Consider the following 15,713-nt stretch of genomic DNA (forward strand, 5'->3'; position numbering starts at 1 on the left):
CTTGTGCCCTTTGGGAATGGGTGGTGCCTGTGGATGAGGGCAGAAACCCTACTGCACCTATAATGCTATGACAAGACGTGTGGCAATATTATGCAGGACACATGCCACAATTATTTTTCATACCAGAGAGGGTGCATATAGCAATACGCCACCTGAGTGGTCAAGGGAGTGGAAGCATGACTTAAGCACTCCAAAGGTGTGCTCCACTATGCCCTTAGTGGCTATGTGTGCTGCTTTGTAATGTGCCTCACCTGGGGTGGCTAGATTCGTGATTGGTGTCAACAGCAATGGTAACAGCAGGTAGGCACTGTCCCCTGCAAAGGAGTAAATGTTTATTTATTGCATGTATTGTAATTTATTGTGTTTCTGTGTGTCATGGGACTGCTTGTGTGTGCATGATAGTTGGTACTTACCCATGTGCCAGCTGCTTCCAAAGGTTCCTGATGTAAGTGCCTTGTATATGGAGGAATGACAGAAGATGTAGCTATCATTCTTGCATCCTAGGTAGTTGGCATTGACATGCATGATGTGACCCTTGGCATCACAGATCACCTGCAAATTGACGGAATGCCAATATTTCTCTTTATCCCTTTTGCAATAAATGTGCTCTGCATCTCTGGGGGGGACGGGTTGCAACCCTATATGGATGCAGTTGACGGCTCCCAGGACCTGGGGAAAGTGTGCAAATGCACATAATTCCTGGACCATTCTCTGTCTTGCCTGCTGTGTACGTGGCATGTGAATGTGCCTATGAGCATGTGCTAGGATGCATCACAATATCTGGTGGAGGCACCTTGATTGTGTGGGCTGTAATATAACACCCACAATGGCTGTAGTATGCAACTATGATCCCGTGGCCAGGAAGTGTAAGGCTGATAGCACTTTGACCAGTGTTGGCACAGTCAGTGAGCACATGGTGGGTGATACCAGATAATTCTACCACACCCTGACAAGGTCTAGGTTGGCATGGGGAGGGACGTGGTATCTTCCATCCACCTGCTCATCTGGCATTCAAACTAATGTTGTTTATGGTTGGAATATTATGTCCGGGGAGGCCACCAGGGGGCACAGGCAAGATGGCTGCTTGAGTCTACAGCTCGACACCCAGCTCCGGTAAACCAGAGGAGTCATGGCAGAGATAGGGATCTAATACCCCCCAGAAGCCAAGAATCGAGCGGCGGAATGTGAGAGCTATCTCCTGGAGCAACGCGGAGGCTCAGGGGTGCCCCATCCCCTTGGAACGGCTGGCAGCGTCTCGGGAGCACCCCACCCTCAACAGCCTCATGAACAGCGACACGGAGGGAAGGCAATGGTCTCTGGCACCTACTGCAGAGGGGAAGGATCGAGGAGGAGCCAGCCCATCAGTGGACTGTGGAGCAGTTGCACTTCCATAGGCAGGCAGCATTAATGAATCCGGCGACCGCTGGGCCTCCCTTCCTGGGGACAGCGTAACGCTCGCTCGGAACTCTTAGTCAAGACCTCACAGTGAGGTCGCCGAGCAGAGTGGAACTGCCCGTGCCCAACAGCATTACCAAGGAGAGGCCGCCTGGGCCTAGTATATTTGAAAGAACTGCAGGAAACTGACAGGGCCGAAGGGATACCCGAGAGGCATCACCCTATCCCTGTGACAGAGGGACACAACATGGGCAGATGCAGGAGTGTGCCCCTGCCACTAAGCCTTGCTGAAACAGATGGTTCTGGCAGGCTCCAGAGATGAGGAATCACCCTCCCACGGGGTACTATAAAAGACAAGTAGCCCCCAGGACACCCCTGGGGGGTGAAATGATGTTGTGACTTGGAAAAGTAGTGCGCTCCCCCAGTACCCTCAAGGGGAGGACTCACGTGGATCAGCAGCACCGGAACGGCCCATTGAGGAGCTGCATGGCCCTGGGGCTCCTACCTGGGAGTCAGTGCGAAAAGTCCACAAAACAGAGGGAGGCAAGTTGAATAAGGGGCAACAGGGGCCTTGGGAAAGCACCCTGATGAACTGGGTGGTACCCAGGGATAAGTGAATGACCCCCCCCGATCCTGGCCGACGCGGGAATGCACCGGGGTGACACAGAACGGGGGGACCCGGCAAGACAACCAGTGCACAAGAGGTAAGATAGCTGTTGGGATATGTCCGCCTCTCTCCCTGGGGCAACATTGAAAATTGGGGAATCCTATGTTATACCTCTAGGGTAGAGATTGACAACTGAAGGGTAACCAATACCAGGGGGACAGAACCTGCACCTGGCACACTGGAAAAGCCCTATTGTGGGAGATTCTGCCTGGAGGACGACCCTGGAGGGATCTCTGCCCGTGGAGGTGCCAACTCCCTACTGGTACCACTTTGCCCCAAATTGAAAGGAGGTGTGGTAGAGGTGCACACGGAGGGCAAAGCCAAACTTGGTTCCCCTGGAGCCCTGCGATCCGGCAGACTTCGGGTGAAGCTGAGTGGAACCTGGATCCACACAGGCCTGAGGATGCCCCGGGCCAAGCAGGGACCAGACCCCCCCACAACAGGAGTGCATAAGGAGGACAGTAGTAGAGCCGTCTTGGAGGACAATCATAGGGATGGCCCATGCTATTTTGAATCTGAATATTCTGTTTATTTAACATAATATATTTAAAAAGAAATACAGGAAGCTTCTCTACAGAAAATAAAATTCAACCTGCCTGCTGCTGTCTCATATAAATATATTATATATATGTTATATAGATATATTAATGCGTTGTTAAGGGGACAATATGGTTAAGTTGCACTAAAAAAAACTATGCAATTCATTGAGAAAAGGTTTTTAAAGGGACGTTTTGGTTGCAAGATAAAATCGAAAGCCAAAGAAATGTGCCAGTTAGGGCAAGCTATGCAACTATAACTCGCACCACCATCATGCACTGCTTCGACTATTACCCAGGACATCAAAGATGACATCACAAATAACATCGTCGAGTGTCATTGAAAGTGTGTCATTTTTGGAAGCGCATGCTGGGGATGAAAGTCATGGGTGAATTGCTGGGGCATGAGGCTCAACCATGGCTCTGGCACCACTAACCACCCTCGTTACCCACTGCACGTAGCCTGCATCCTTGTCCAGTGCTCACTTTACCTCCAAACTGTGACCAAAGGCGGTATTCATGGCTTTCAGCCATGGCCAGTGTCCACAATCTATGGGGCATGAGCTTCCGCCATCCTGCAGGCTCCAATAAGCAATTCAGATTAGACGTTTGTCCTTGCCGGGGCTAAGCCCACTGCCCAGACACCAAAGTTATTTCACAATTTTTTGTTCCTACAATTTGACACTTTAGAAAAAATAAAACCAAGGGCGGATTTTCAGAATCACGAATTCGGGTCCTTGCCTATGCTTCTTGCACAGGTTTGCTGCAAACCCATCTAGCTGTAGCCGCAAGAAGACTTTTTTTTCCCATTGACACCTATCCCATTTTCGAAAATGTTACCACATGGTCCCTGGTTGTCATGCCCACTTTAACCCCAGTGCGGGTATCTTGTGGCAATGGCCAGTAGCCAGTTTGGTCAGGGCATGACCATACACAGGCTATGCCTCAGGTACCAAGTTATAGCACATTTTGTATCCTATCCTATCCAGGGCTAGACACACTGCCCACTTTAACTACATAGACGTTCCCTGGCAGCCATGCCCACTTTAACCCCATTGCAGTTCCTGGTGGCCATGACCAGTGGTCAGATTGTCCATGGCCACAGTCTATGCCTCAGGCACCCAAGTTATATCACTTTATTTTGTACCTGTCCTTGCCACAGGCCAGACTCACCGCCCGCTTTAAACACATAAACGGTCCCTGTTGCCCAAGCTCACTCTAACCCCATAGCCGGGCCCTGGTGGCCATGGCCAGTGGCCAGATTGCCCGTAACTGTTCAGCAATATTTCTAATGTGCTTTTATCAAACTGTACCAGCAACATATTGTCTACTAAGAAAGAGATACATTCCTATATTGCATACACTCATTTCTAAATAATTTTCCTTAGAAGTGACAGGTTGTATTTCAACTATACGATAACATAAACAACAGTTTTCACATCAGCAACCCGAGCAAGGCTTTTGAGCCTTGAAAAAAGACTCAGGTTTCCTGTTGAAACATCTTGAAATCACTACAAGGTAGAAGCTTTTATTTTGGAGAGCAAAACATCTTGATGCATTAAAGTGTTACATAAGCATGATATTTTAAAAGTTAATTGGATGAAGAATAACAATTTTAATTGCCACTACGTGTCCACTTTAGGGAACATTGTTCTATATTTTAGAATCTTATTATGGGAACATGATGTTGATTATCGAAATTGACATTATTTTCTTGGCAATGAAGGGAAGACAATAAACTCTTTTCCTATTCCACTTAATGAGTCAAAACTGTTCATGATGTAAAAAAAGAAATTATGGTTTTTCACAGGTAAAGAAGATTATTATTCCCTGAAGATTTAGAAAATATGTTGTACACGGCACTCTCAAACCCAGATATAATTTGATTCTGTGAAAACCTGGGACATTCATTCATAATTTATTATTACCAGAGACAAATATGCCCTGCACAATTAAAGAGAATCTATTTTGACTCTAATGCCGCTAAATTTCATTTACAAGCCCAGTCACCCATGTGTGACATAACTTGAAAACATGGATCCCCAAAATACTTCTAATTGCAATTTGTGATTTGATTAATTCTTGGAACATGTATTTAAATATTCTGGGATTAGTGTACTCACTTCTGAATTGTCTTGCAAAGGCCGAGAACAAGCAGGGACAACAACGGGTTCCCAGCATCACCAGCAGATAGGCTCTTGCTTTCAGTTTGGCCACCCACTCCCAAAACCATGCTCATGTATTCTGGTTCTGTCTGTGTAAAGGTCCCTAATCAAAGAAAGTAGGTGCCCATGTCCTATACAAGCACTGTAGCACAACATCCCAAGAGAACTACTTCTAGATAGCACCCTGAGCCGCAGTAAGTCATGCTGGGCTATGCATTTTTTTGCAGGAGGCGGTATACCTAATCCATTGTTGTTCCCTTCTCTATGCAATGTATTGACTACAAATTTTAATGCACACCCCTATTCTTGGTGACTAACCCTACACACATGGATTTTGCTGCTTTGATTTGTGTCTGTTCTCCAGAAATGTTTTTTATGATATTATCTATTGTTGTTGGGACAGGAAGAAAGTTTTGAAAAGTTTGGATTGAACCTGTATTTCTAAAGTGTGAAACCAGGATGAAGTCCTTATGAAGTGGTTCTCTTGGGTCATTGTGCTAAAGTATATAGGACACTGTCACCTACTTAGTTTGATTAGAGTATGTTAGATTCCCCGGTTGAAAAGTAGGTGGCCCTCCTCACAAAACGGTAAACGTCAGGGTGACCCTCTTTGAGATTTCCCTTTGGATAGGCCCTTTATTCAACCACATATAGAAAAGGTCCTTTTAAAGTGATTTTCCATCAGCAGCATCCAGGTGGAACTCCAATCTTCTTTTCTCATGTGGAGCATGGCCTCTTTGTTTGTGTTTGAGTTCAAATACCCCAAAACCTCTGCCCATGTTGCATCATTTGGCAGAGCATTTTTGGATTGGTCAGAGCCTCTAATCCACTTACACACACACACAATAGTGTTCCCCTTACTTCTATTGGCCCATTGAATTATCTTTGTCATAAGGGGATGAGTTAGCTATATGGTAGCACACTTTAGCAATGTAAAATCAAAATTGGACTGGAATATGTATTTCCCTTATAGCTCATGGTATGGACATCTGATATTAATAGGAACTATTTTTTTAAATGTCCAAGAATATTCAGAATCCAAAGATATCATGTACGATTTCATTAGTGGCTGCATAACATAGTTATTAAAATATGCAAATGTGTACCAATTCATGCATTGTAATACATCCTTGTTATGTGTATGTTGATCTCTGTATTCCCTGTGAACAAAATACCCTTTTAATAGGCTACTTTAGCATACTTTTGGAGCCTGCACATTCTGCATGGCTCTGACAGAGTCGGTGATCAGGGCCTGTTTATGGCCTCTGCTATTATGAATGCACTTTACTGATCCACCAGACCCTGAACATATTGACCATCCTGTCTTCTTACAAAAGTCGTCCATTTATTTGAGCTCCATCCAATACAATCTCACATTTATTGTATTTCTCAGTCATTTGAAACACAGCCCTGTAAATAAACACACATGTGCATAAGCCTGTTTAATGCCTTGGTCATAGTGAATGTGATGTGGCCTGTACATTTCTGGTCTTAATAATGCTATGCTCTGCATAAACATACAGTTGAAGTGAAGCAAGTGTCACGTCTTAGATTTCCTGTACATAAAAGATGCAAGGCAAACATCGTTTCCCATTTAAAAGAAAATGGCTATTTACCTCATCTTTATTTATAGTAAGACTGAAACGGTAAACCTTTCTGTTCCTAAATTATTCTAAACTGCTTCGTGATTTGTAATTATTGTTCTGTCCATCATATACTTGTAGAATAATGACATATAAGTTGCACAGTTTATGATAGTCAGTTTTTACATTGCTGCATAAATGCAGAAGTTCCTTTGCATTAGCTAATTTAGTTTTTCAATGAAACATTTGTCGTTGTTATGTTTAATATTAATTACTTGATATTTCAGTGTAAAGCCATTGTGAATTCACATGGTTCCATGGAAAGCATTAGGTTCTCTCAAATAATACCTAAGGCTTTATATACAAATAAGGCACTGGCCAGGGCTTCTTGCTTAACTAAGTATGGAAAAGCTACAAAAAAGCTATGCACAATGTACCACCATCTAGAATGCTAAAGAAAGATCATGTTGGGGACATCATGCCCTTCACCCACTTGCAAGGTATGAATATATTCCCCAGAACAAGCTTTCAAGGATCTGCACTTTGCAAAGCTACGTTTGCATATATACCCGTAAAGAAGATGTAGAAATTAAAACAGCTGCAGCAGTGCATATTTAGTGTAAGACTGTTGCTGTACTGGGTTTTTAAAAAGTCAGAAAGGAGTCTGTAATGTACTGTGCTTTGCTCCTTCTCATAAACCTGGTGCTAATATGCACATGGGCAGACTATTCCAAGGTATGTGCATGTGCTGACTGCAAATAAACAGAGAGGATAGGATTCACAATGGCAATTGCCATTTCACTCTGCCTTTGGCATCCCTGCCACATAGAGTTTAAGCAGTCAAGCAGCTACCAGGCAAACTAGATTAATCAGCAGAATTGTATATAATTAAAAAAGATGTTCACGCAATCCTGTTTCTCTCTCCTACCTAACAATGCACATCAGGCACCATGTACTGGAGTGTGGGCCGCTGCTCAAACAGCATGCTGTGCAGTGGTTGCTGTCATGGTTAGACATTGGTGTATCAGTGCATCTTCTTCTAGGGTCAAGAAGTATGCCATGTGTTCCATCTTGAAGTGTCTAAGTATTTATTTGGCTTGCACAGCACTTTCGCAAACAAATAATGGTCAGGGTTGCTTGTGAGCTCATGGGAAATTATATTTCCCATGTGCTCTCTCGTTCAGGTTAGGACTGAAACATCACTATCCCTGGCAACAGCTATGTAAGATGGGTTATAGAATGGTTAGGCTACTTCTGGAAGAATGGCATGGTGACTCCGCCCTTGCGAGTGTCCCGGTATTGAGGGATACCATGTAGGTCTGAGCCCAGTGTAGGGAAGGACTGGCCGTGAGGCCCTCCTCTCCTACAGTCTTCTCCCCAGGTGAGGACCATGACTCGGTGGCCGTCCCCTCATGCCACCCGGGCCCAGGTGGAGGAGGGGTCACCCGCCGACGACATTGCCCACACATATCCATTCCCTGCATATACCAAAATTTAGTTAGGCCTAGAAGCCATCTTGTTTAGCAAACATGGCGTGAGTTCAGCACACTGTAACGAGGCCCCCACCTTTGGAGGGCCTTTCATGCATCTCTGCCGCCGCAGTAGCCCTGGTAGATCCGCTGCGAGCGCGTTCCCATGAGAAAGTCGGATATGAGCTAACCCAAGATGCTAACATTGTAACATCATTCTCATCCACAATGTAATATCGCACCCTGCATGACCTGGTCCGCGAGGCCGGGGTGACGGGAAAAAAGCTGAAGCATCACTATCTGAAGAAAGTAGAAAATAATTCAAGTATTGGTATTAACGAACTACCTCGGTTTAAACAGATCATGTAAACTGTGAATAAACCATAAAGATGTAACGTTACATGATACCACCCTAGGTCTGGACTAGTGCTGCTACAACCACAGAGAAAGATGTCGACCAAATGTATAGCCTTTACTTACTCATATATGTTTTCTTAATCACCTAAAGCAGCGAGCATCAATTTCTGTAGGCCATAACCTAGAACGACCTCGTGTAACGTTTAATGTACATAAAATAATCACATCATGTAGTAAATATAATGTTAGGTAACGAAAAGGTACTCGGACCGACTGTATTAAAGAAATGTGTAACGAAATGGAAATATATATGTGTGTTTAAATAACATCAAAATAAGGCGGAACGTTATAAAAGTTCTGCATTTAAAAGTTAGCAACGCACGAGGAAAAAAACCTTTGTGAGTATATGCAAGGCCATTCTCCCTCCCACCCTGCCAAGCCTGCCAGATAAGGAAGCTAAGGCCTGTGCCGCGCTCCCTCACCTCCCCCAACCAAGCTGGAGCCGCTTCAGAGAGTCAGAGGCCCCGGTACCGCACCCAAGGCCACAGCCCACCACCTGTGTTATTTACAGCACGGTAATAAACCCACGTTTTGAATCCACTGATCTACCAGCACCCTCTCGTAAAGTCCACAACCCTCCCCCTAGACCACCCCAAGAACGACCCCCATCACTGGGACAAGACACAGAGACCCATTTATATAATAACTTCTAACGCGGCAGACAGGCATGTACCAGTCGGCTCAGGCCCCAAAACTCAGCCCCTCGACCTAAAATACCGGTCAATAGGACACAGGTAAATCTCACCCTAACCGACAATCACCGGACCTCTCAAGAGGTGCATTCCTCATGCGTTGCGTTTATTGTATAAGACAAACTGCCGAGCGATTTATTGATGAATTTAGATGTCGTTTCTTGAATAACTGCAGTGTGCATGGCCTAGGGCAAACGAGTCAGGAGAGGTATTCATCTTTGTCACAGGCTGCCCCAGCATACCAACACCGCTCGGATGACCTCAAGCTGGCCTGCCAGGCCCAACCCAACCCACGAGGCGGACCAGTGACGTCCTCACGCCAAGACCAACCACGCTGCAGCAACACCTATAGTTAGTCGACGCCACCCAATCCCAATTAACTTGTGCCCCCTATAGTGTGTAGGTTCTGATGACGTTTTTTGTATTAGAAATACGCCTGTCTTTGCTATTGTCAGACAGAGCGCTCTCGGAGGTTGCAGAGTTCTTTGCATGCCCTATTCTTTGGATAAACTCCCACTTACGCTCACCCGCACTCTGTCTTGGCCTTATTCCCACTACGGGAGAGTCCCTTATTGTCTCTCATTGCGGGGAGGATCGTGCTGAAATTGGGGGCGCTTCCTTTCAGTGGTGACCCCGATAGCGTGATATCTCCAAATTATTTTTCCTAACTCCTTTCTAACGACCCCCTTGTTGCACGAGAATCTCCGGTCGAGAAGGGATACGCACGGTGAGCCGGCTCCGGTAGGCCGCCCGCCAACGGCGACCGGCACAATAAGAAGTGCGCACTCAATGAGAAAGGGTACGGGATCCCGATTGGAAAAAAATCCCCTTTGAGTGCCGCTCGCCGGAGCCAGGGGCTGACCGTTGAGTTACCGGTGACACCGCCTGGACGGACCCAGTTTCGGAGACTATCGGTTCAAGACGGGCACGTGAGTACTGAGTGCGAGCGATCGTAAAGGGGAAGGGAGGGGAAACGGTGAACAGGAGAACGGGGACAGGTAGAGGAGAAGAATATCGGGGGTCTACTAAAGACGGGTCTTGAAACTTTCTTTATCTTTTCTTTGCATATGGCCATTAGGAGTAAGAAATAAGTGAAGTGGTAGAAGTGACGGAAACCTAGCTCCGAAAGGGGGTGGAAGGCGGCGCCGCATAGTGCTATCTAAACTAGTACTGGGAATATATGAAGAAGTAAGAAATAAGTTATTGGTGTCTGGCAAAAGGAGACACCGGGAATATTTTTTAGTGATTGCTACTCTCTCTATTTCTTTTTTCCGATCCACGGGGCAGGGCAAGAAAGCGAAAAGGGTATAAGATAAATATACTTGTAGAAGGGCTATAAAATAGGGAACACATTTTGACGAGTGGGGGCTAAGTAGTGGCACGTACAGACGTGAACGGAGCAACTTTAGCAAAAAAATAGGGACAGCTGGCCAGGGAGGAAAGGGAGGAAATAAGAAGAAGTGTGAGTGGAAAGGAATTGTGATGGGTGCGCGCACCGTGTGAGTGTTGGAGACGATCGGTTGACCGCGAGGTGGCGCCAGAGAGTGTTGACCATAACTAGTACTTGATCAGTTGTGAGCGGAATCACACGAGAGTGTATGGGAATGGAAAGGAAATGAGCTATGGTAAGTGCGAAAGGATTTGTGCAGTAAATAAACTTGGGTGATAAAATTTGAGACGTCCGCTCTTGTCTGTGCCATAAAGGTATACATACATAGATCTACACCTAACTAAACGTAAAGAAGGTGGACACGGCTGTGAGAGTGATTTAGAAGATGGGGGCCGAAACTCCCTTGTCACATATTTGTAAGAGCTTACCGGGATACGCTGAACGAATAAATAAATATCACGATCAATGGGTAACAGAATTGAAGGGGGAGGGTCTGCCCCAGATTTGGCCCGAGGGAGGGTCTTTTGACAAAAGCGTTCTTGATATGGTACGAACATGCATTAGCCTTAAGTATAAGGGGAAACAATGGCAAAATAGGAAGGAGATATTAGACCTCTGGAGATTGTTTGAGGAGGTACCCCCACCCAAAGCTCCGGCCCCAAATATTGATCTACCTTCCACCACAGATAATCCATTGATGATTCCAAGAGAGGACAAGGAACAGCTAAGTGCAGCACAACCTGCGGAAGTGATTAGTTTGTACCCAATATTACCTAAACCAGCCCCCGCAGCAGGATACAGCGACCCTACGTATGTGCCTCCCCCCACAACTGGTACACCACAAAGACCAACAGCCCCCCCCGCCATACGAAAGCACCAGAGAGCGAGCCCAGGGAAGCACACAGAGGGTGGATATAGAGAAATTAACGAGTGACTTAGAGTCGAGGCTTACTGTGGCAAGGGATGAACTCTCAAGGATAAAAGACATATGTGAGCGCACAGCGTGTGTCCCCACACAATCAGGACGCACGTCTAGAGCGTCGAGCGAAAGTAGACAGATAGAGGAAGGATGGAAAAAGGGGGAAATACTGTTCAGGATTGAGGAGGAGCCGACACGAATAATAGAGGTAGGAGCAGTAGAAGGGAGCATTGGTGATGTATCACGAGAGAGAGGGATCAGAGAGGACTTGTTATGTGATGTCAGAGGAGGATTGGATGACAGTGATAGGTTGAGTATGGCAGTGGGAGGGGAAAGCGAGGAAGTGGACGGTGCATGTTCACTAGGGACTATAGACGACGAATGGATGGGACGACTAAGAAATAGGGTGGGGAAGATGGCGTCATTGGAGTCAGCAGCGACTAAGGAAAGGGAGGGTGCAACTGCAAAAGGGAAGTTACAACTTCCATTGATACACAGAGGGGGGGGGAGACCAAACTATATACCATGGGCTCAGATGGATAAGGCTAATTTAATGAAATTATTGCCCCAGCTGTCAGGAGGGGCGAGCAAGTGGATATATGCATTTGAGAAACATACCGCCGGCATACCGTTGGCAGTAGGCGATGTGAAAAGCCTACTAGTCACCGCAGTAGGAGATCAAGCGGACAGAGTATGGGCTAAGGCTGGTTTCCCGGCCGTGACGTTAGATTATGATCGTCATGATGGAGCTTCCTTTAATACAGTACGAGCAAGGGTGTGGGACGCGCTGCGGGAGACATTCCCAGATACCCCTGATTTACAGTCAGTAATGCAATGTACAATGAACGACGGGGAGGATGCTATGGATTACATTCTCCGGGTGCAGGAGATGTGGAGAGCGGAAACGGGCACGCCCTGGCACCAATCCACATCTCTTTTTTATTTCATCATTAAGAGAGGGCTCCCAAAAGAGGTGCAGAAGGCACTCGATAAGATAGCGGGCGTTGAGGCGAAGGGGTGGCCAGAGATCCAAAGTATAATAGTGCACCATTGCAAAAGGATCAAAGAGAGAGAGAGGGAAGTAGCACAGAAAAGGTTGGCAGACGAGGCAAAGTTGGTACAATCAAAACTAGTGAAGGTTGCAGCAGCGGTAGCAGGACTCCCACTCATGAGGGAGGGAGAGGAAGGAGAGGAGGGGCAAATAGCAATACAAGGAAGAATAGCAGCAAATTGGGCAGGACAAGGACAACGACAGTGGACTGAGCAGGAGCAGAACGGAGGTCCAATGTGGCAAGAGTGGGCCCCAAGAGGGGGAAGAGGTGGGTACCGGGGCCGAAGAGGAGGACAAGGGTATGGAGGAATGGGAGGTAATGGGTGGCAGGGTCCCAGAGGTCCACAGGGGAGCTGCTGGAATTGTGGGAGATGGGGGCACTACTCAAGAGAGTGCAGGAGCAGACAAAACAACGGGTTCCAGGAGACAGGACAGTACGGTCACCCCCACCCAGGAAGCCCCTACGGCCTCCCCATGGGACAATATCAACAACCAGAAAATGTAGGACAAAGAAGTAACGCACAGCTACACGGACATCAGTACAGGACACAAAACCACCCACAGAATAATGACAACATGCAATACACGCCAGGTAACACTTTCGCCACAGTAGCTAACGGAGCACCTGCTCCTGCACCTTACAGCGGAGTGTCAGTAGTTTCGGGGAACATTTTTGATCAAGGGGGGGCAATGAGACACCCCGCATAGGACAGCCCACAGAGAGCACTTGCGTGTCCAGTACTATCTACGACCCACAATGCATCAGAGGAACCATTGATAGGAGCGCAGATAGGAGACAAGCAGTTCATATTCATGGTGGATTCGGGAGCGGAGAAATCATGCATTAGAGAGGGCCGGTTCCCGTTATCTAATAGAACGTTAGAGACGCAGGGGTTCTCTGGGGCTGTAATTGAAGTTCCTTACACAGAAGCATTGGATGTGACAGTGGGGGGTAAAACAGTGAAAGCACCCTTACTGTACTATGAACACTCTCCCATTAATTTGCTGGGGAGAGATCTCTTGAGCAAACTAAACATGACAATATCATTCACAGGGAGCGGTATCGTATGTTCGACGCCAGGCATATGTCCCCTCCGCATATTAGCAGTAATACACGGCCACACAATCATGCAAGAGATCAGAGGGTTACCAAGAAACGAGGAGATGTTTGTTGAGGGCATGAGAACATTGGCTCTCATAGTACCAGAACTAAAAAGGATGGATTGGAGGATTCCAGCCGAATTCCTTTTCCGCCCCATAGCAAGCCCCGACACTGCTCTAGGGTCAGTGGTATCGTTGGATTTACACGCAGTACACGTGTCAGCAAACAGAATATGTGTGATTGGCGTTGACATGGAAGGATGTGAGTGGCGGACAGTACTGTGTACAAATGCAAATATCCCACTGAGGGAGCTCTCGGACGAGGAGCTATTTTCAGACACTGAGACAGATGGCGAAATAGTGATGGAACTAGCAATGCCGTGTGACATTGTAGTTACAGCCAGAAAAACTCAAGTTGAATTAATGGCAGTGGTAGGAGCACCACATGCATTTTTTGATGACGACATGCGGTTAGTACCCGATAACATATGGACAAATGGCCCCCATGACGTGGGGTTATTACATGAGGTTCAGCCTGTGGTAATAAAACTGAAACCGGGAGCAATTATACCCCGGGTAAAACAATATCCATTGTCACGCGAAGCAGAAGAAGGGATCAGAGAGACACTAGATGCACTGCTAGCACAAGGAATAATAGTGCCCTCAAACTCCCCATGCAACACATGTATTTACCCGATTAAAAAGGCGAAGGGAGGTTCATGGAGGATGATACAGGATTTACGCCCACTCAATGATGTGATTCAGAAGGAGTTCCCTTTAGTTCCGAACCCATCAACAATACTGTGCAACATTCCAAAAACGGCATCCCACTTCACAGTTATTGACTTAAAAAATGCATTTTTCTCGATTCCCTTAGCTGAGGAGAGCAGGTACTTAACAGCATTTACACTAGGGGGGAGGAGGTTCGAACACTGCAGACTACCTCAAGGGTATTGCGAGAGCCCAAGCATATTCAACAGGGTACTACACGAAGATCTGGGGAATTTGTGTGTAGAAAGCACAGTGATTCAGTACGTTGATGATTTATTGATCTGTGCACAAACTGAGGAAGAGTGTAGAAAGGACTCAATAACACTCCTGACATTATTGGCCAATAAAGGGTACAAGGTGGACAAGGGGAAGTTACAATACTGTCTGACCGAGGTCCTATACTTGGGACAGCTGATATCAAAGGACGGCAAGCGGATCATACCCGACAGGGCACAGGCGATTAGAGCAGTTGGGGAGCCCAAAACAGTAAAAGAGATGGAGAAATTTCTGGGTATGTGCAACTATTGCCGAGCATGGATATTGGATTATGCAGCATACACAAGGCCCTTGTTACAGGCACTAAAAGAGGCACAGCAGGAAAACAAACACATAGAATGGACAGAAGAGATGAACACAGCATTTGACTCACTAAAAGAGCTGATATCAAGCGCTCCAGTACTGGCAAATCCAGACTATGGACGCGAATTCTTCTTATTTTCACACTGCAAAGGAACACTGATGACAGCAGTATTGACACAAAAGACATCGTTAGGGCACAAACCACTGGCTTACTATAGTGGCACCCTAGACGCAGTAATGCAAGGTCATTTCGCGTGCGAACAATCTCTAGCTGCAGCCGCGTTCGCGATTGAGAAAAGTGCCACGATAGTGATGGGCTGTCCTGTGACACTGTTTGTGGAACACTCACTCTTTGCAATATTAGAGCGATCAAAGAGCACATTGACGACACAACGCGCCACAGCATACGAAATAATATTGTCCAGCGCAAACATCCACATAGTAAGATGTAAAACAGTGAACCCAGCCACATTCATCACAGAGGCATGCACCGTAGAGGATATGCAAAACCACAACTGCGCTACGTTCACAGGTGACGAATGTCAGGATCAAGTGATTTTTGAGAATGCCCTGAACGAGGGAGAGGTGTATTTCGTAGACGGGTCAGCATCAATAGATATGGAGACAGGAGAGAAACATGTGGGTATGGCAGTTGTACGATTAGAGGAAGATGAATACGAGACACTAGTGCAACACCGTCTCCCATCCCACTATTCAGCCCAAGCAGCAGAACTAATTGCGCTAATAGAAGCATTGCATGCCGCCAAGGGGTGCGCAGTAACAATATATACCGACTCAGCATATATGACAACGACAGTACACGGCGGGTTGGCACGGTGGGGGCGGAGAGGGTTCCGACGAGCAGATGGAACACCAGTTCAGCATGCAGAACTATTGAAAGAACTGATTGAGGCTCTGCAAGACCCCACGGCAGTGGCCATCGTAAAATGCCAAGCCCACACCACAAATACAGATTTT

This window comes from Ambystoma mexicanum, chromosome 12, assembly GCF_040938575.1.
Source record: "Ambystoma mexicanum isolate Mex_15411 chromosome 12, UKY_AmexF1_1, whole genome shotgun sequence".
Taxonomy (NCBI): Eukaryota; Metazoa; Chordata; class Amphibia; order Caudata; family Ambystomatidae; genus Ambystoma; species Ambystoma mexicanum.